Genomic DNA, 21,715 nt, shown 5'->3' with positions numbered 1-21,715 from the left:
AAAAAAAGAAAACTGGAAAGGAAGGAAATAGGACAGTCTTTCTTACAACAAGCTCAAAATACAGAAAATGTTTTAAGTGAAACATCTTCTTTGCCTTTGCAACATCCAAGTGAGTTAAGCAGTTCCTTTCTGAAGATGAACACATATATGAAATTGTTCATTCAGGGTTTCACATCTCTGTAGACATGGTAAAATCAGGTTACTGATTCAATCCATTTTTCTTTTTACCTAACAAAGTGACCTTATTCAGGTCTTTCACATCACCGGATCTTGGGGAATTCCTTCAAAAACTGAAGATTGGATGATTCCCAAAAGTTTCCTTTTGTTCTTGGCATTTTATGATGTAAAGTCCACCTACTCACTCCATTCCTGGTTCTGACAGACTGTATATTCTATGTTCGAAATATCTTTTCAGCTCTGATATTGCATGTTCTAAAATGCCTCTCAGCTCTGACATTTTGAGTTCTAAGGTTTTCTGATTTTGACACACTATTCTATTTTCTGAGGTCCCTTTTAGCAATAACATTTCATATTCTAAGACCAGTCTCAGCTCTGACATTCAGTGTTCTAAGGTTCCTACTAGCTCTGACAGTCTATGTTCTAAGAGCCCTGCCAGCTCTGACAGTCTGTTCTAAGGTCCCTCCAAGTTCTAGCATTCCGAGTTCTAGAGACCTTCCCAGTTCTGACATTTTATGTTCTAAAGCCCTCCCAGCTTTAAGATTCTCTGTTCTAAGGTCCTGCTATGTCTGACACCCTGTATTTTATATTCTAACAGCAAGCCTATATTTCTTTAAAGCCTTTTAAGGGCTCTTTCAGGTCTTGTCATTTTATGTTTCTCATAGTCTTTGTTTCAAGACTAAACTAGTACAAAGTTTATAAGCTATCCAGTACAACCTTAACCATTTTACACATGAGTAAACTGAGGCCAAGAGATAAGGGTCTTATCTAAAGTCACACAAGGAATAAGTGATTGACTTAATATTGGAATCCATGTTTTCTGACTCCCAATGCAGCCCTAGTTCCATTGTTTTAGGCTACCTTACTTCTAGGTTTGCCATTCTCTATTACAAGGTTTTTTCCTCCTCTGAAATTCTGTGCTATAAGGTCTTGTCCAGTTTTAACATTCTACATTCTTAAGGAATAGTCTGAAATCACTTAGAGCTCTAACATTCTATGATGAGTTCCCTAAGAGTTCTGACATTCTATCACTGCCCAATTCTTCTAAAGAAAATGGTCACCTGTCTTCTTTCTTAATTTCCAAAGGACATCCTGCTCCACTCTCCTAAGGATGATTCAAAACCATTCTTCTGTGACTCCCAAAAGGAATACCATCAGAAAGAGTTTTCAGATTGTACCCCATTAGTTCTGTTCCATGACTTCTGCTTATTTCTAGTAGCCCAGGAAGGGAGTATGAAACAGTTGGCTAATTATGGCTACATTAGTAAAGAGGACCTGAAATCAAATCCCAATTCTAATATCTACTAGCTGTGTGACCTTAGTTGGGTAAGTCATTTCCCCTCCCTCAGTTTTCTCATCTGGAAAAGCAGGGAATTAGATAAGATGACTTCTAATATTCCCCACCTCCACCCCCACCCCAGTTCCAGGCAGGGCAAGGATCCAAAATATCTATGACCTGAAGAAGGGGACATGCTTTATCTTATTTGTGGTTTCTAAAGATACTCAGACTTGGGATGAAATTTCACGGCCCAGGGCAGGCAAATGTTTATTTGTATCCTCAAAAGGCAAATGATTTCCATGGTCCTGAACTTGCCAAGAACTCCCTTCGGATTCAGGGTTTATCCCATCAGAATGACAGTTAACAAAAAGGAAAAATGACAAATGCCATCATTTTCTTTGTGGGGCTAGTGCTGTTGCTAGGGGAAAACAGGTACATTAATGGACTGTTAGAGAAACTTGGAAAGGAGAAAACAATGTGGTCTAGGTCCTCAAAGCTATTAAACTATGTAAATCCTTTGACCCAATGATGCCAATTTAAGCTTTATACCCCAAAGAAATAAAAGAAATAGGAAAAGAACCAATATGTACATGAATATTTATTTGTTTTTAAACCCTTTCTTTCCATCTTAGAATCAACACTGTATATTGTTTCTAAGGCAGAAGGACGTTAAGGATTAAGCAGTGCAGGTTAAGAGACTTGCCCAGGGTCACACAGCTAGGAAGGGTCTGAGGCCAGACTGAAGCCAGGATCTCCCATTTCTAAGTCTGGCTCTCAAACCATTGAGCCACCTCATTGCCCCCTACGAGAGTATTTATAACAGTACTTTTGTGCTAACAAAGAAAATTAAGGGTATACCCTCCAATTGGAAAATGGCTGAAAAAACTATGGCACATGAACATGATGGAATACTGCTGTTTCATCAGAAATGATGAAGAAGAAGGTTTTTATGCAGATCGAATTGAGCAGAACTAGGAGAACAGTTTATTCAATATCAACAGGAATGGAAAGCAAACAACTTAGAAACATTTAGGAACACAATGATCAACCACAGTTCCAAAGGACTCAGAAAACAGGATATTTCACCTCCTGATACACACACACACACACACACACACACACACACACACACACACACACACACACACATATATATATATATATATATATATACACATACACATTCGCAGACACACACACAGATACTTACACTCATACGCTAGCAGTTAGAGATGAGAACCACAATAGGCTTCCTAGAGGAGGTGGCATCATAACTGAGCCACCTTTTTGTTTCTGTTTTTAAAATAGTTATTTACTTATCTGAGATGAAGTGCTACATTTTAGATATTTCATGAAAAAAGGGCCTTAAAAAGGGATGTGAGAGCTTGCCCTTTATAAATCAAATTCTAAAAAGTTGTAATGAATCTTAGTGCCACACTTTAAACAAAGTTAATATATGATCAGGCGTTTTCAGAGAGGAGGAAGATTTGAAGTTTAAACTGGTGTCAAACTACTTATCTCCCCAATTCAAGATGTTAATATAAACCACCAGGGAGTCACTCATTTCCAGCCCTTTCACAAGCATGAAGCACCGATGTTGCATTTCTTAGAAGATCCAGTCTAGACACCATGTAGCTCAAGGTATCATGAACTAAAAAGAAACACACAGGAAGTAAACAAGGCTGAGCATGTGATAAATTGTTACATATTTAATGGATGGTTACTCTAAAAACTTTTGATTTCAGAGCCTATAATCCATCTGGTTCTCCAAATGACTGGATCCTTTTTTTCTCTTGTCTGCAGAGATTTCTTTTCATTAGTAGCCTTCTGCTTTTGTGGCATGATTTCAGAGTCCTTCTTCTTTCTTTCCCCATCTCACTCCCCTTTTTTCTATTTTTCTATCCACTATACCAGTGATGGCAAACCTTTTAGAGATGGAGTGCCTGGCCCTGCCTCCACCCCACCCCACCGCTGACCAAGTGCCATGCCCCTCCCCCACACTGAGTGCTGGGCACCCCCTGACCTCCCTTTACCCCACACAGGGGAGGGAGAAAGCACTCCCAATGGGCTGCTCAGCAGGGGAGGGGGTGAAGTGAGGAATGTCCTCAGCCTGGGTGGAGAGGGGGAAGGGAGTATTTTTCTCACTGGGCTGCTGGGCAGAGGGGTGGGTGATGTAAAAAAATGTAGTCAGGCATGGTAGAGAGGGGGAAAGGAGCAGCTCTGCCCCAGGCTCTCTGCCTTTCTAGCCATGAACTCGAGGGGGGGGGGGGGGGGGGGCGGCAGGTACCCACAGAGAGTGCTCTGCATGCCGTATTTTGGCACATATGCCATAGGTTCACCATCATTGCACTATACAACATTGCCTACTAAAGAGCATCTATGGAGTATGTATAAATATGTTGTTGTTGTTCAGTCATGTCCAACTCAATTCTTCATGGGTTTAGGTTTTTATTTTTTTGTAGAGACACAAAAGTGACCTGCCATTTCTTTTTCCAGCTCATTTAATAATGGGGAAATTAAGATAAATAGGGTTAATTGACTTCCCAACATTACACATCTAGTAAGTATCTGGGGCTGGATTTGAACTCATGAAGATGAGTCTTCTTGATTCCAAGCCCAGTGCCACCTAGTTGCCCTAAAACTATATATGATGGGGCAGTTAGGTGGCTCAGTGGCTAGAGAACCAGACCTAGAGACTGGAGGTCCTGAATTCAAATCTGTCCTCAGATACTTCCTAGCTATGTGACCTCAGGCAAGTCACTTCATCCTAGTTGCCAACCCTTTCCATTCCTCTGTCTTGAAATCAATACTTAGTATTGATTCTAAGATGGAAAGTAAGGGTTATTTTTAAATACTATATATAATATAGGTATGTCCAGTATGTAATACTTTCCATAATGGCTAAGTGGTATAGTAAACTCTGTGTGGAACCTGGAGTCAAGAAGGCTCAAGTTCAAACCCTTCCCTAGACATATACTAGCTTGGTTATATGACCCTCTGTGCCTCATCTCTATATCTTTGCACTGGTTGACCTCCATGTTTGTAATGTTCTGTTCCTTCATTTATTTTAAAACAAAACAATACAACCTTACCTTCTGACTTAGAATTGATACTAATTATTAGTTCCAAGGCAGAAGGAAGAGTGATAAAGGCTAGGCAATTGAGGTTAAGTGACTTGTCCAGAGTCACAGAGCTAGGAAATGTTTGAGGTCAGATTTGACCTCAACACTTTCTGCTTCTAGGCTCTCTAACCACTGACCAACCTAGCTGCCCCTGTCCCTTCACTTCTGCCTCTTGATTTCTTTGTCTTTTTTTTAATTCTTAGCTCAACTTCTACTTTTTCCCCAGTGCCCCTGGCTGTGAAAGCTTTCCCTCCTAAGACAATTTCCTATCTGTTCTGAAGGTATCATATGTTTACCTAGTTCTTTACAATTTGTCTCCTGACTAGAACACAAAGCTCCTTGAGAACAGGAACTGCTTTTCCTGAATTTCAGGTTTTTTTGTATCCCTGGAGAAGTGTTCATCACAAAATAAGGGTCTAATACTTTTTCTATAAATAATACTTATTTAATTGACTTGCTAGGTCCTTGGCTCTCTGTGGAGAGGAGATGGGGAGGGTGGGGAGAGATGGTATCTCTCTGATCATTTCTGTGTTGAGGTAGAAAATGGGATTTTTTTCCCCAAAATTCAGATTCAGCACTGAAAAGCTGATGATTTTGTCAAACATGGCTCTGTCATCATAACTAAATCATAAACACAAATCCAATGTTTTCATGTCTTTATGATGTCACCTTTCTGGTTTCTCCTGGGTCTCTACAAGAGTCTGTTCATCATATATTATATATGATTCATATATATTCAATATTCATCATATATTACATATATAATATATGATGAATATTGATATGCATATGCATATATAATATGGATAATTATATATGCTATACCTATGGAAAAAAGACTTTTATAATGATTCTGGCCACATCCTGGGGTTATTTTCCTTAGAACTACAGAGTGATATTTCATTCATTATACACACTCATCACCCAACTAGGAATTCTGCTTCTCAGAGCCCACAGGACATGAGAGTTCAAAAGCAAGCCAAATGCTTCCATTTAGTCCTTCTCCTACATTTATTTTCATCATATCACAGAGTCTCAAATATTACCAAGTTGGAATTTGCATTGATTGGCATTTGAATGGGCCGAAGTTTATATGTATATAGAAATACATGAAGAACCCTTGATTTTGTTAGCATAGGGACCCCAGGTCTACTGATTCTGAGCCCTCTGGATTCTATTTGCTGTGCAATACTGTCTACTGATACCATCTATAAAGTATAGATAACAATGTGCACCTGTCTGTAAGAGCTCATGGCTCTTTCCATGGAAACAAGATGGTGAACCTTTTAGAGACTCAGTGCCCAAACTACAATTTTCACACCACATATGAGATGTCCTCTGTAAGATTGATTCAGATTGGTAATGAAGTCAGAGCAAAGGATCAAGCTGGCTATCCTAGCAAGGGGGAGGGGTGAGAGTCAATAGAATTCTTTCTCCTCCCCAACCTGGGTCAGTTATAGCAGAAGGAGTAACAGTTTTAACTGAATCTCCTTTAGATCAAGAAATGGAGGCTGTTTAGGCTTGACTAATCCAGGGCTAAATTGGTAGACAGATTGGAAAGTGAGATTAGCAACTTTCACTGTTAAAAGTTGCTGTTAAAAGTTTATTCACTGTTAATAAATTTAACAGTTTAATCCACTGTTAAAAGATTATTCCCCTAAAACCTAAGATAGATAAAGGTTCAGGATGTCTTCTAATACAGCAACTCTCCCATTGGTCTGCTGGGAAGAAGGGCGAGTGAGGTGAAAAAATGTCCTCGGGCATGGTGGAGCAGCTCATATTCACACATGTATACACACGTCATTAGTTGTCCCTGAGTCATACTAGGCTAACCATTCCTAGGTCCTTCAATCAATCTTAATTTGACATGAACTCACAGAAACATGCTTGTCCCCCCGGACACTCTTTTACCTTATCAAAATTCTTTTTAAACCATGGTACCAGGAGAATTGAACATTATATGCAACACATTACAACAGACGACCACGGGGCTAGCATGACCTTATTTCTGGAAAGTCCTGCTTATACCCCATGGCTGCATTATCTTTTTGAGCTTCCATATCATACTGTTGGTTCATATTGCAATTGCAAATCAATATCAGGAGCAGCTGTAGTAGTAGAGGCTGCTGGTAGTGGTGAGAGTGGCCGCAACAATACAAATGGGGAGAGACCTTTTACCTAAACATAGAATTTTATTAGAATAGGAAGCTGAGTTCAGATCCACCCTCTATATGACACTGGGCAAGTCACTTAATTATGTTTGCCTCAGTTTCCTCAACTATAAAATAAGCTGGAGAAGGAAATGACAAATGATTCCAGTATTTATTCCAAGGAAACCCCAAATGAGGTGAAAAACAGTAGAACATAACTGAATAACAACAATAGATGAGGAAACTCCCCCTGCTAATGCAAATGTCTATGAAGCAAAGGATGGATAAATACTTGACAAGTAGGTGACAGTGGAAGATTCCTTTCATTGATGGGTTGATCTAGATGGCCACTGGGATTCTTGCCAATTCCCAAATTCTATGATCTTAAAAAGTTGACATACTGTCTGCAACATACGACCTTGGAAAGCTGTCTAGACTCCCAAGAAATTAAGTCACTTCTCCAGAATTCACACACTCAATATGGGTCAAAAGTAAGACTTGATCTCAAGTCTCCCTGAATATGAGTCCAGCTTGCTTCCTCTTAGACCAAGCTCCAGATAATTATATAGCACCATCATATTTCTGAAGGTCTTGAAGTTCATTACCTCCTCACAAGAAACCCTACAAAGTAGGGATTATTCCCACTTTATAGATGAGAAAACTGAGGCTAAATGACTTGTTCAAGGCATACAGCATATCAGAGGTAGGATTTTAAATCAGATCTCCCTGATTTTAAAGGTATTGCTCTATACCAGTAGTAAAAATCTCAAATAGAAATGAGGCTGCTAAACTTTACATAAGGACTCCTATGTCATATGGACTTAGAAAACCATTTATTAACATTATCTATGTTCTCTTGTATTTGTATTGTTAAATACGTACCAATTGCAATGGTTCCAACAGGAGTGTTATAAGCTAGGTGTTTCACACCTCTCTTAGAATACCCTTCAGTAGCTAAACTATATATAGCCTCTTTAGAACCAAAGAACTACTTTATTCTCAGTTTTCATTCTTCTTGTGACATGCCAAACACAGATGGTATGTTATCATGTTGAAACTAAAACAAATGAGCAGCTATCTAGTACAATGGATAGAAAACTAGAGTTGGAGTAAGGAAGACCTGGGTTCAAATCTGGCTTCTGAAATTTAACAGCTTCTTAACCCAGAGTAATTCATTTAACCTGTTATCTGCCTCAGTTGTCTCACTATCTATAAAATGAGAATAATAATAGCACCTATCTCCCAATGTTGTTGTGAGGGAAAGATGAGATCATATTTGTAAAGCATTTTGCAAACTTTAAGGTGCAATGTAAATGCTGGCTATTATTAAATGCAATTAGACTAATATGTTTGTCAGCCATCAGTAAGCCCAGCCTCCCCAATTATCCTGTCTAATTGCATTAGGAGCTGACAGATGAGCACACACCCCGTGACATTTCTGCTTGTCATCTCTAAGCGAGGGGCACACAGATTCCTGCTTATTTCTTCCGTCAAGACTTGGATCCCTTTTTTTCCTTGTTACAATAACCCTGTGCTGGGCAATTAGCTGCCATTCATGTTACATCCAATTTATCTGCCCTGCTCCAAAGAAGTGTCAAGTCTAGGGGAACAAAGTGCTATACATTAACAAAAGCAAAGGAGAAGGAGGGGAGGGAAAAAGATAATTTAAAGCATTTTTGTGTCACTGTCCTGGACAAAGCCAAGGAAGCAGCTAATTGGTCCTTCTTCCTAGGTATCTTTAGTAACATGTAAAGTGGTTGCCTTATTCTAATATTTTGATATTTCTATGTTCGCCATTGTTTCTCCTGAGTGTTCTCTTCTTCCTGTGTTTTATCTATCTATCTATCTATCTATCTATCTATCTATCTATCTATCTATCTATCTATCTATCTATCTTTCTGTCTAATCTATATAATCTATATATCCTTCAATCTGTCTATCTATCTGTCTATCTGTCTATCTTTCTATCTGTCTATCTATCTATCTATCTATCTATCTATCTATCTATCTATCTATCTTTCTGTCTAATCTATCTAATCTATATATCCTTCAATCTGTCTATCTATCTGTCTATCTGTCTATCTTTCTATCTGTCTATCTATCTATCTATCTATCTATCTATCTATCTATCTATCTATCTTTCTGTCTAATCTATCTAATCTATATATCCTTCAATCTGTCTATCTGTCTATCTGTCTATCTTTCTGTCTGTCTATCTATCTATCTATCTATTTATCTATCTATCTATCTTGCACTGTTTCCTACTGGTTCTTCTCCTACCTATCTGATCATTACTTCTCAATCTTCTTTGCTTATTCATCACCTATGCCATATGCCTGTTGGGTGAGAATACTCCAGGATTCTTTGCTTTTCTCATTCACTCTCTTCATAACCTCATTAGCATCTATGATGTAAAGTTTGAAACACATTTATAATTTTGTAGAAAAGTGATAATGAGGGGGCAGGACTAAGATGGTGGATTAAGGGTAGCCACCTAGCTAAACTCCCCTAACATTCCCTAATAAACATCTTTATTTTCTAAACCCTTACCTTCTGTCTTAGAATCAATACTAAATATGGGTTTCAAGATAGAAAATGGTAAGGGCTAGGCAATGGGGTTTAAGTGACTTGTCCAGAGTCATATAGCTAGCAAGTGTCTGAGGTCAGATCTGAACCCAGGATCTCCCATCTCTAGGACTGCCTTTCTATCCACTAAGCCATCTAGCTACCCCCCAAATGACTTTCAATTATACCTCAAATCAAGTTTTGAAACAGCAGAACCCGTGAAAAGTCAATGTGAGAAAATTTCCCAGCTGTGGAAAACTTAAGAAGTAGGCAAGAGAGGTGTATGTCTCTGGGATGGACGCTTATCCAAAGTGAGCATAGTGGCAGCCACAGTGGCTGCCAAAGCAGCAAAAGCAGCAGCAGCAGCTTTGGAATCTCTTAGCCAGAGACAGTAAGGCAGTTGGCCAACTGATCAGAAAGAGATTACAGGGGAATTGTTGATGGCATTGGGTACAGCTAGTACCAATTGGCAACTCTATTCTCCATAAACAAGTTACAATTACAGCATGGGGAGGGAGTGCTAGTACTTGGGACTTCAGGAAAGCAGAGGACCTAGTCACACAACAACAGTGAAAAATAGGTGGTATTATTATTCTATTTTACACAAGATGAAAATGAAACAGAGGTTAAGCGACTTGCCCAGAATCTCATCACTAGTATATCTGAGGTGGGATCCAAACTCAGATCTTCCCGATTCCAAATCCCATATTCTATTCATTGTCCCTCTCAGTCACCCAGATTAGGGGACTTGTCCAAGGTCACACAGATAGTAATTAATTGAAAGACAACATTGGGTCACCAATCTAGAGTTTGAAGGGAATTTAGAGGTTATCTACTTAAACCTTCTCATTTTAAAGAGAGGAAAGCTGAGTTCAGAGATGTTAGATGACTTACCCCTACCTGGTAACTGACAGAAGCTCAAATTAGAACCCAAAGCCTTGGACTCCAAATCTAACACTTTCCACTGTCTTACTTTTCTTCCTCTCTTCTTTTATGTGAATGATATTGTCTCAGAAAAAGGAAAAGGTAACTTTCCAGGCCCCACAAAAAGATTCAATAACATGAGATGGAATAGAACCCTTGAGGATTCTACCCTCACTCACAGAGCCTCTCAAAACCTAGAGTGAATTGAAATAATCCCCCAAAGCACAGAGTTCAACTTCTAAGACAATTTGCTCCAAGTACCAAAGCAATGTCAGCTGTCTAAGTGACCTTTAAAAGGAAAGCATCAACTGGACTGGAGCAGAGATTTGTAGAAAGATGCTCCACTCTGCATTTCAGAGCAGATGTCATTGTGGTTTTACAAATGATCTATTCAGACTTAAATGAGCCTCCAGAAGAGTTGAGTGCCCTACCAGTGGAGCTGTTGGTGCAGAGGGAGCTATTCAGCAAGGCTGAAGTGAATCCTGAAGGAAGGCCACACATTGTGATTCTGACAGACCTTTCTCAGGAGCTGTCCAGCAGAATTAACTCACCCTAATCTCCAAAAAAGTCAGATTGGGCAAGCTTCAAATCACAGCTACCAGAGAGGCTCACGGGTCTTTTTAGATCCAGATTCCAGAGCTGCACTGGGCTATGGTGATCAGTTGCCCACCCTAAGTTTGGCATCAGTGTGTTGAGCCCCAGGGAGCTGAAGACCACTAAGTTACCTAAGAGAGGATGGAGCTGGGGGCAGCTGGGTAGTTCAGTGGATTGAGAGCCAGGCCTAGAAATGGGAGGTCCTAGATTCAAATTTGGCCTCAGACACTTCCCAGCTGTGTGACCCTGGGCAAGTAACTTATCCCCCATTACCTAGCCCTTACCACTCTTCCGCCTTGGAGCCAATATGAAGTATTGATTCCAAGATAGAAGTTAAGGTAAGAGTTTAAAAAAAAAAGAAGAGGGAGCTAAAATTTGAACCAGCCCACTTTGGAAATGGAACAGATCAAATTCCCATATCTACTGCCCATATTCAGATACATAGATGGATAGATAACCTCTAGAGTGCACTGCTCAGTATATCTAATATAGTGATATCATCCATCAGTATTTCTAAGTGGTTAGGGGGCTAGGCCTCCCTGAATTCAAATCTGGCCTCAGACATTTAATAGTGGAGTGACTCTGGGCAAGTCAATTAATCCTGTTTGCCTCAGTTTCCCCATCTATAGAATGGAGATAATAATGGTTCCTACTTCCCAGGTTGTTGTAAAATCAAATGGGATATGTACAAAGCACTTAGCACAATGCCTGACACATAGTAGGTGCTACATAAATGTTGACTGTTATTAATACTATTATTTATGTGTCTTTAAGGTTTATAAAATTTATCACATGCATGATCTCATTTTAATCTTTGCAATGGCCCTATGAAGTAGATTATTTTCTCATCCTCATTTTATAGATGAGGAAACTGAGTCATAAAGGTTGGGTTCCTTGCTCAGGACTACGTAGCTAGTAACTATCTGAAGAGCTCAAGTCTTCCTGACTACAGAGCCAATGATCCTGGACAGATAATAAGCTGGGACTCAGAACCAAAAAGGAAGGAGAGAATGACCTCTATTGCCTTTGTAGAGTTCTTTTAATGACTTGAAGCTTCCTCCTGAATCAGGGTCCATCTTTTAACTGCAAATATTCATCTAGTGATTCTGTATGGCTAGAAGTCATAGCATACCATCTCTGAGAAGAGTTCAAGTAGATCACTGGAAGGACAATGGAGAGATAGATGCGGGCTGCAATGTAGGATAAAGGGAAGAATTGTAAAGGAGACTCAGTAAAACGTGGGGCTGAAAATCAGAGATGGGCTGGTCACACAGCCAGAACACTAAGTAGCTCAAAGGATAGGTTGCTGGGCCTGAAGTCAGGAAGACCTGGGTTCAAATCCACCCTCAGACACTAACTATGTGGCCTTAGGCAATTCACTTAACCTCTGTTTGCCTCAGTTTTCTCATCTGTAAAATAAGGTAACTAGACTCGATTGCCTATAAGGTCCTTTTCAGCTCTAAATCTGTGATTCTATGAGTGTACTTTGAGAAGTAATGTATTCTGTTAAAGACTAGGGACTCTTATTTTAGGAAAAAGTCAGAAGGAAAAGGGGCAGCTAACTTAAAAATGGGAAGAAAGAGATAAAGTTGGTGATGCTGACTCTTCAGAAATCAAATCCATGTTGCCCTACCTACACTTCTATGATGCCTCACTACTTGGTAACAGTATATTGAGCTCTAAAAGGAAAGAGTGGGCAACATCTCAGCAGTTCTCACATTACCTCGACACAGTCAGACCGCCCAAGGTCATCCAAAATTGTCTTGGTGGAAAGGAGCAGAATGAAGCCATCATCAGGCACAGAGAATGGCTCCATAAAGCCCTTTTAAGATAGTAAAGGCATTGTCTGGATCTCAGTCTTTATCATCTCTCTGAGTCTGTAACAAACTTTCTTGTCTTGCCCTAAACCATTTTGTATTTAAAGAGAATTGGACAGTGAAGAAGGAAACTCTCCAAGATCTGAGATGTACAATGATTCATATGGAGGAATCAATTGCCAACCTTAGGCAGCCCCGATGTGGTGGATATGGGCACTGAACTTTGAGTCTGACCTCTGACACTAGATCTATGACCATCTAGAGTGACTTGATCTTTCTGAGCCTCATTTTTCTCATCTGTAAAATGGAGATAATAATGTCTATCTACCTTAGAAGATTGTTGGCAGCACAAAAGAATAATATATGACAAATGCTTTAGAAACTTTAAGATATTATGGGATTGTCAAATATTTTTACTGAAACATTTAGTTCCACATATTTATTTGTTTTTAAGTAGATCCAGATTGAGCAGTGAATAATAAACCTGTCATTTATGCAGCATTTTTAAACAGAGAGGCCAAACACATGCATGAACAAATGTCCAAACCAGAATAAAATATAGTTTCTCTCTTATTTTAATGTGTTGATGTATTAATAAAAAATAAATATTATAAACATGTTTAGTTTTCTGAGTCAATATGAGAACCACAGGGTTCAACATATAACAAGACAATGACTCCTGTTTCTATATGAATTTGAAGTCACTATTTATTATTTATCACTATTGTAATACTTCAGTATTTAAAAACATTGCCTCAATTGGTCCTAACCACAACTCTGTGAGGAAGGTGCCTAATATTATGCCCATTTTACAGAAGAGTAAACTGAGGTGTACAGAGATGAAGTTATTAGCCCAGAATTACACAGATAATCATGGTCAAAGAGGAAGAATTTAACCCAAAGTCTTTCTGACTGTAACCTAGCAATCCATTCATGCTACACTACATTGTCTTTCTAATAAATGAAAAAGGTTGTAAAACACTCACTTTTACTTCAAAAGTAAAAAGAGATTTCAAACACTTGAGTCTAGAGAAGTTCAGTACATAGGTTTACTTTTTCAAATTGTGTTTCTTTTTGAAAGTTTTGTGGTTTCTCACAGATCCTTTAGTCTAGGAATGCTTAAACTGCTGTCCATAAATAGGTTTCAGGGACTCTATATACTTACTCTTTTAAAATATTTTGAAATTTCCATTTCAGCATAATTCATTTCCTTTCTAATGTTCTATATTTTATTTTTAGCAGTTAGAAACATTATTCTGAGGATGGAATCAGCTGCGCAGCACAAATAGAGCATTGGGCCTGAAGCAGGAAGACTTGCATTCAAATCCCACCTCAGACACTTACTAGCTCTGTGACATTGGTTAAGTCATTCTTCTGTTTAATTATGTTTCCTCAACAGAAAAATGAGGATAATAATTGTACTTACTTATCATAGTGTCTGGAACATGGTAGGTCTATATAAATGCTAGCTATTTATTATTAATATTGTTATTGTTATTATTATCCATAAGTTTTGCCAGACTGCCTAGAGGTCCCATGACACCAAAAAGGTTAAGAGCTCCTTTTACTAGTTCAACTTCTTTAGACTTCTTAGACAATCAGTAATCTAGAACTTAGAGATCAAATCTAATCCTTCTCATTTTGTAGGTGAAGAAATTAAGATCCTCAAAAAATGACTCCCCTAAGGTCCTTCTTGTAATATGATGATGGCTTCCTTCCTCCCTTCCTTCTTCTCTTTACCTCCCTCCCTCCTTCCTTCCTTCCTTCCCTGCCATCTTTCTTTCTCTTTCATTCTTTTTCTTTCTTTCTTTCTTTCTTTCTTTCTTTCTTTCTTTCTTTCTTTCTCTCTTTCTCTCTTTCTCTCTTTCTCTCTTTCTCTCTTTCTCTCTCTCTTTCTTTCTTTTTCTCTTTCTTTTTTTCTTTCTTTCTTTCCCATGTCTTAGAATTCTCCCTGACCATCCCATTGTCCCTTTTAACAAAGGAATCAACTTCAGCAAAATTGCTTGAGAAAATGTCTGACAGCATCTGCATCTTCCTACTTTGTGATCCTCTATTCCACTCTCCTGAGAGGTAGGAAGCAAATTTCATCATCTTTTCTTCAAGACAGTGTTTTGAAATTGTATTTTATTTGAGTTCAGCTGCCTTCTGTTGTCGTTTTCATTTACAGCACTGTAATTAATCATATCCTCCCATTTCTATTAGCTTTGCTTTGTGTCATTTCTCATGACTTGTCGTGTGATTCTCTAAATTCTTCATCACTATTTTTTTATGATGAGTTAATATTCCATTACACCCACATGCCACAATTGGTTTGCCTCCTTGACAATTCACAGACCTAGCCTTTGCTTCCAGTTTTGGTTTTCGAACTATGCATTCTCAGAGGTTTAAAAATGGAACCCTTCCTGAAGATGTTCCTGGAGCTGGCTGCATAGACAGCATGCTTTCTTTCTTTTTCTTGGGCCATGGTTGGCATCCTGCAAATACACAATAAAATGGAGAGAGACAGAGACAGAGACAGAGACAGAGAGACAGAGAGAGAAAGAGAGAGAGAGAGAGAGAGAGAGAGAGAGAGAGAGAGAGAGAGACAGAGAGAGAGAGAGAGAAAGAAGTCTGGTGAAGCCTATGGGCCCCTTATCAGAAAAAAATTTAATAATTGAAGGAAACTGCTTTTTAGTTAGAGATGAGTAAAAATAGAGGTGTCATTTGTTTTTCCCCATCCAAGCCCATGGACACCTGAAATCTATCCACAGATCTCAGGTTAAGACCTGGGCTAGGAAGGTGATTGAGGGCATTATCAATGACCAGAAAGCTCAAGATCATGGTGGACACCCAGTTTTACCCAGCTAGAATGAATTGGTCTATCAGAAAAAGAAACACAAGAGAAGTCCTGACATTCTCTTCCTGACCTTAGGGTTGAAATGAGAGGCAGAAGTTGCTGGCGGGATGTGCACTGGATGGGTAATGATCATCTTACCTCCACTTTACTCAGCTGTGAGCCAGAGACTTTTTACTTTCATTTATCCCCATCTAAGTCTGCAGGAGCTTTGTCATCCACCTACCCTGCAGTTTACCTCAATTGTCAATAACTCAGAGGCCTTTTGACTTCAATCCCCCCCCCACACACTCCTCCTCCCCTCATTATTTACTGCTTTGCTCAGCCCTTGGGCTGCTCTGGTTTGGTCTGGAGTTTAAAAAAATCAAAAGGCCTCTCTTTGTGTTGAAAAGATGCTCTGAAGCCAAACATCCATCCAGAGAGGGAATTTTGTTCTCCAAAACAAAGCTATATCTAGCTCTCCCTGATGTATTAAACCCTGCAGTCACAAATCAAAACTAGTTAGAACAATAAATGTGGGGAAAAAGAGGAACCTTAGAACAGAGCATGCCATTGCTGGGATGTACCAAAGAATATAGAACATTAGAGCTGAAATGGCCTTGAGAGTTCAACTAGTCCAGTTCCCTCATTTAGTGGAAGAAGAAATGAATTTACCCATGCTCCCCAAGAAAGTTAGTGGTAGAACCAAGGCTTGGATCCAAGTCTTATGATCCAAAGACCAGTGTTCTTTCTACTACATGAAGGCATTCTTTTTTTAAAAAAGTTTATTTATATTTAATTAATTTAGAATATTTTTTCCATGGTTACATGATTCATGTTCTTCCCTCCCTCCTATCACCCCCCTCCCATAGCCAATCAGCAATTCCACTGGGTTTTACATGTGTCATTGATCAAGACCTATTTCCATATTATTGATATTTGCACTAGGATGATTGTTTAGAGTCTACATCCTCAATCATATCCCCATCGACTCATGTGATCAGGCAATTGTTTTTCTTCTGTGTTTCTACTCCCACGGTTCTTTCTCTGGATGTGGATAGTGTTCTTTCTCATAAATGCTTCAGAATTGTCCTGGATCATTGCATTGATGCTAGTAGAGAAGTTAAATGAAGATATTCTTAATGAAACAAATTTCCTTTTTGAGTCACTGACCCCATTTTGTTCCCCTCTCCAATGCACCTTCCATATAGCTGCCAAAAGAAAGCATAGGTATAAACTTATCACTTTCCTACTTAAAAATTATCAGTGGATCTTAAGAGCCTCTGGGATAAAATAACAATTCTTCTGTTGGTATTTACCATCCTTCATGACTTAGCTCCAGTTTATCATTCAAGATTCCATTTATATTTTATTAGGTCCCCTTGTACATCATGATCAAACCAAATTTGACTATCATCTATTTCCAGAATTCAGCTTCTCCACAAAGCATAAGAAGAGAACTGGGTTTGGAAATAGAGATTTTGAGTTCAAATTCTGGCTTTGCCTCTTACAACACACTTCACTTTGGCAAATAATTTAAATTCTCTTTAATTTCTTCAGATTTGGACAACCTGATACCTGAGACCCCTTCTACTTCCAAAGGCATGATTTTATGACCACTATCCCTTTGGGCAGGGGTTTGGTGCCTCCCTAACTCTACCTCTTAGACTCCTTTCTTTCCTTTCTTTAAGCCTCAGTTTTGAGGCCACTTCTAATTCCCCTTTAAATAGTGTTTCCAGGGGTATGTGGGAGCTACCTCTTGAATTCTTGAGTTCTTGAGATTCAATTGTTCAGTGTGACTATTTACATCTCAGAAATTAACAATCAGTATAAATTAGAACTTGATTTTTTTAGCATCTAGACTTTCAAATGCTGACTAATGTTAAAAGTGCAGATGTGGTTAATCATTTACCAGCACATCTTTCTATTGCTCTATAAACATTGAGTTCAGAGAAAGTACAATAGAAGGCTCAGGGAAATGTCATCAACAAACTCAAGGCCTGGTGACTATAGGATAATCACCACCATCATCACCATCATTATCCCTGACATTTACGTGATACTTTACAGTTTTCAAAATGCATTATATTCATTATCTACTTTGAGACTCACATTACTGTTCTTAACTCAATTTATCTTATATTTCCTTATCTGTGTATATGATGCAGCCTCCTCAGGACAATGTAAATCCCTTGAAAGAAAAGGATATCTAGATATATAGTTATATGTTTTTGCCTTTTTTCCTTTCACCTTTAAAGATATATATATATATATATATATATATATATATATATATATATATATGTGTGTGTGTGTGTGTGTGTGTGTGTNTTACTTCCACTTCCGGATCAGAAGCGAACCGTCGCCCTGGTGATTGGGGCGCGGGTCTGGTCTGACTTCCTGTAGGGGCGTAGCCAGTTAGATCTAGGTTGCTCAGCAGCTGGGTGGGCTTGTGGGTCCCGGGAGTGGGTGTGGGTGTGGGAGGGGGGTGATCTAGGTGTCGTCGCCGCCGCCACCGCTGAGCGCCGGGGGATCTGTGTCCCTTCTGAAAATGAGCTCGGTGTCTTCAGAAGTGTTTAAAGGTGGTCCAACAGGGGGCGGGGCGACTAAATAGAGCGGGAGGTCTGTCCCTTCCCCCAACTTTTTTTATCTACCCGCCAGTTGACCCCTTGATGAGGGACTTTTCCCTTCTCCAGATTCTCGGACCCCTCGGGCCTCAGTTGCCTCATTTGTAAAACAGCAGGCTGGACGGAGTAATCCACCTGTAGGTCCTACAGCTGCTGCCACCACACCTCTGTGGGCCCTCTCCTTACAGGTGTGTCCCTGGGTTGCCCAGGAAAGGTAGATACCAAGGCTGAGTAGCCATTACCAACTTCGGTGCCCTCAGTGCTACCAGAGAGGGACTATCTGACTGGAGGCGGAGCCATCGAGTCAGACTGTCCTAGATTTGAAAGGCATTTAATCCAGTCTCCTCATTTTCTGATGAGGAAACCGAGGTCCCAGAAAGGTTTAGCCTACTTGATGAGATCACACAGAGACACAGGAACTGAGATGGAATTCCCAAATACAATCATTTTAATTTGAAAAAGAATGCATATTATGCTGCACTGTTAGGCCTGGACTGGTTGGGTACTCCTGCTGATAAAGGCATGCATACAACTGTGAAAGTGTTGGGAATTAATTTGGGTGCAGAAGAAGTGGGAATTAGGGAAAGAAAGGAAAGATGGGGTGAGTGAAACCTTTTGGTGAGATAGAAAGAGATGTGAAGGTACTGTGATGTAATGGAAGAGGCTCTGGACTTGTAGTTAGGCTTCAGATTCTGATTAGTTACCTCTGTCTGACCAGGCTCAAATTACTCAGTTATCTCTGGGCCTTTGCTTCCTCAGTTATAGAAATTATGGAGTTGGACTAGAAGACCCTTCACATCTTTTGCAGCTCTACTCCAATAAAATGGTTGGGGGAAGGGGATTGTACTTAGAATGTTCCAATATATATTCACCCATCTACTAACAGAAGTTTAACATAAATCTATTTCTAATTATTCTCTACCCTACCTTTGAGTCTAGTCAGTAGGACACTTCACAGGTGGTTTCTGTGACAGATCCCAAATGGAACTTTGAAACTATAGTTATGTAAAAAGAAGGCAAGAGACTTGAAATAGCTTGATGAATGATTAGAACCTAGGTGGATTTGTTGCATTATTTCTCTGCATTGACCAAATAGACATTGAAAAACTTCCATGTCATTGTGATATTGCTGTGATAAGAAATAGTGGGTCATTTTGTGCTAATTGTGATATAGCTTATGACATTAAGATCTCTAAACTTAAATAACATTTGTTCTCTTTAAAAACAGACCCACAAGTATATAAATTATGCTTTATATTCCCAAACGGAGACAAATATGGTAAGAATATCTTTAAATTGTTATATAAGTAAAAAATAGCAAGAACTGAGGTAGCCATATATTTCATAAAGCTACTGTTAAACATTTTTATTCTTAAGCATAATGGATTTCAGCCCTCAAATTAGTCAACTAGAAACCAGACTTCTGAAACTGAAGTCAAAGAAGATTAAAGATTTTTTTAGGGTATAGTATTATGGTTCCCCACCTCGGATTTTGGTTACTGAGTTATTACAAATGGTTCACTAATCTATATGTGAACCAGAAATGATGGTTTTGTCATATATGGCATAATGAATAAGAGCAAAAGACTTGAAGTCAGAAAAGACTCATGTTTGAATACTGTCTCAGACACTTAACTAGTTGTATTTCCTTGGGCAAGTCTATATCTTTTTACCTCAAGTTTCCCCATATGTAAAGTGGTTATAATAATAACCCCTATCTCATGGGTTTGTTGGAGGGATCAAATGAATTCACATTTGCAAAGTGCTTTGTAAACCTTAAAGCCATACATAAATGCTGTTATTATTATTACACAACTAATATCAATGTGGGTATTTAAGACATTTTTGCCATTAAAAAGAACATACTCAAATGGGAGCCATTTAGGTGGAAAGAGCACTTGGCTTCCTGAATTTGAGCCCTAGGCTCTGACATTGACTGTGTGACCTTGAATAAGTCATTTCACCTCAGATCCATGGGACAGAGGGGTGGCTATAGGAGCATGCTTATAAAGGTAAAAAATGTACATTCTGCCAAAACATTTCACTTTTGCATGCAATCTTGGATATTTGTTCTTTCAGAGGGTGACTGTACAAGGATATCTCCTGGAGTCTTTGAGAGAAATGGAGCAGGGGTTCACACCACCCCCAATGGAATAATTTATACCGGAGCCTGGAAAGATGACAAAGTAATCTTAAGTTTCTTTTCACTTTAAATCAGTATTCTTTTATTAGTATAATAGTCACAATGGGGTAAGTGATCCTAATGTACAGAGTGCTGCATGTGATGCCTAAAGCCTAAAGACAATTTAACCATATAGTATGTGGCCACATGGACACATGAAAACTATTGCGAAAGGGATTGTCCTAGTTTGTTAGAAGTAAAGTATATATTCTAGGATACTCTGATAATAAATATACTGAAATTGAAAGCAAACTAGATTAAACATGTAACACACCTTCCTGGGGTACCCCTCTGTTCCCTCAACCAGTACTAACAACTGACTGGGTGCATCTGCGGAGGGCAGCTTAGGATTCTATCCAGTATCTTTGATGGGCTGTGGCTTCTATTTCCTGAACCTTCCCCTTTCATGTGCTTTCCATTATCATTCAACCAATTGAAACCACACTAACTTTTGGAAAACAAATTTACCAAGTGTGTGTGTGTGTGTGTGTGTGTGTGTGTGTGTGTGTGACACACACACACACACACACACACACACACACAAAACCAAATTTGACTATTGGTTATTTCCAGAATTTACAATTCAGTCATTCCCCACAAAGCATGAGAAGAGAACTGGGTTTGGAATTAGAGATTTCCAGTTCAAATTCTGGCTTTGCCTCTTACAACACACCTCACTTTAGCAAATAATTTAAATTCTCTTTAACTTCTTCAGATTTGGGCAACCTGACATCTGAGGCCCCTGTATATGTATGTAAGTATATATATACAGAGTACAAAAAAAGCCAATTATACCTATTTACATATGCATATTTAAATATATAATTGACTTTTGTCATCCTATATCTTTTATTTATTTTTAAAAATATGATTCTGAGAAGTGGTCCATAGGCTTTGCCTCTCAGTAAGGAAAAATACTTTTATTGATATTTAATATTTAAAAAATTATGATAACAAATTTCCATATACATTTTCCAAAGTCATATAATCCAAATTGCATCCTTCCCTTCTTCCCTACTCCATCCCAGAGCTGACAAGTGATTCATCTGGGTTATACATGTATTATCACACAAAACCTATTTCCATATTATTCATTTTTGTAAGCAAATAATCTTATAAGACCAAATCCCCAAAACATAAACCCAAATAAACAAGTGATAAATCATATTTTTTCATTTGCATTCCTACTCCAACAGTTCTTTCTCTGGAGGTGGAGAGCCTTTCTTTTTCATAAGTCCCTCAGAATTGTCCTGGTCCATTGTATTGTTGTTATTAGTAAAATCTATTACATTTGATCATTCCACAATATTGCAGTTACTGTGTTATAATGTTCTCCTGGTTCTGCTTATTTCACTCTGCATTGGTTCATTTAGGTCTTTCCAGTTCTTTATGAAATCATTCTGTTCATCATTCCTCACAGCATAATAGTATTCCTTCACCATCATATACCACAATTTGTTCAGCCA

General features: G+C 38.8%; 1 long non-coding RNA gene across 1 annotated transcript; it reads left to right on the top strand.

Annotated features, from left to right (window-relative positions):
- The first annotated feature begins 17,952 nt into the window (after positions 1-17,952).
- LOC123238930 lies at positions 17,953-20,245 on the top strand. The gene is made up of 3 exons (XR_006505716.1): positions 17,953-18,022; positions 19,296-19,346; positions 20,147-20,245. It is a non-coding gene; the product is annotated as an uncharacterized LOC123238930 (long non-coding RNA).
- The last annotated feature ends 1,470 nt before the right edge of the window (positions 20,246-21,715 follow it).

The sequence above is a fragment of the Gracilinanus agilis genome, chromosome 3, assembly GCF_016433145.1.
Source record: "Gracilinanus agilis isolate LMUSP501 chromosome 3, AgileGrace, whole genome shotgun sequence".
In the NCBI taxonomy this organism is placed as follows: domain Eukaryota; kingdom Metazoa; phylum Chordata; class Mammalia; order Didelphimorphia; family Didelphidae; genus Gracilinanus; species Gracilinanus agilis.
Note: the sequence above shows the minus strand (reverse complement) of the source record. Positions and strands in the feature narration are given on the sequence as shown.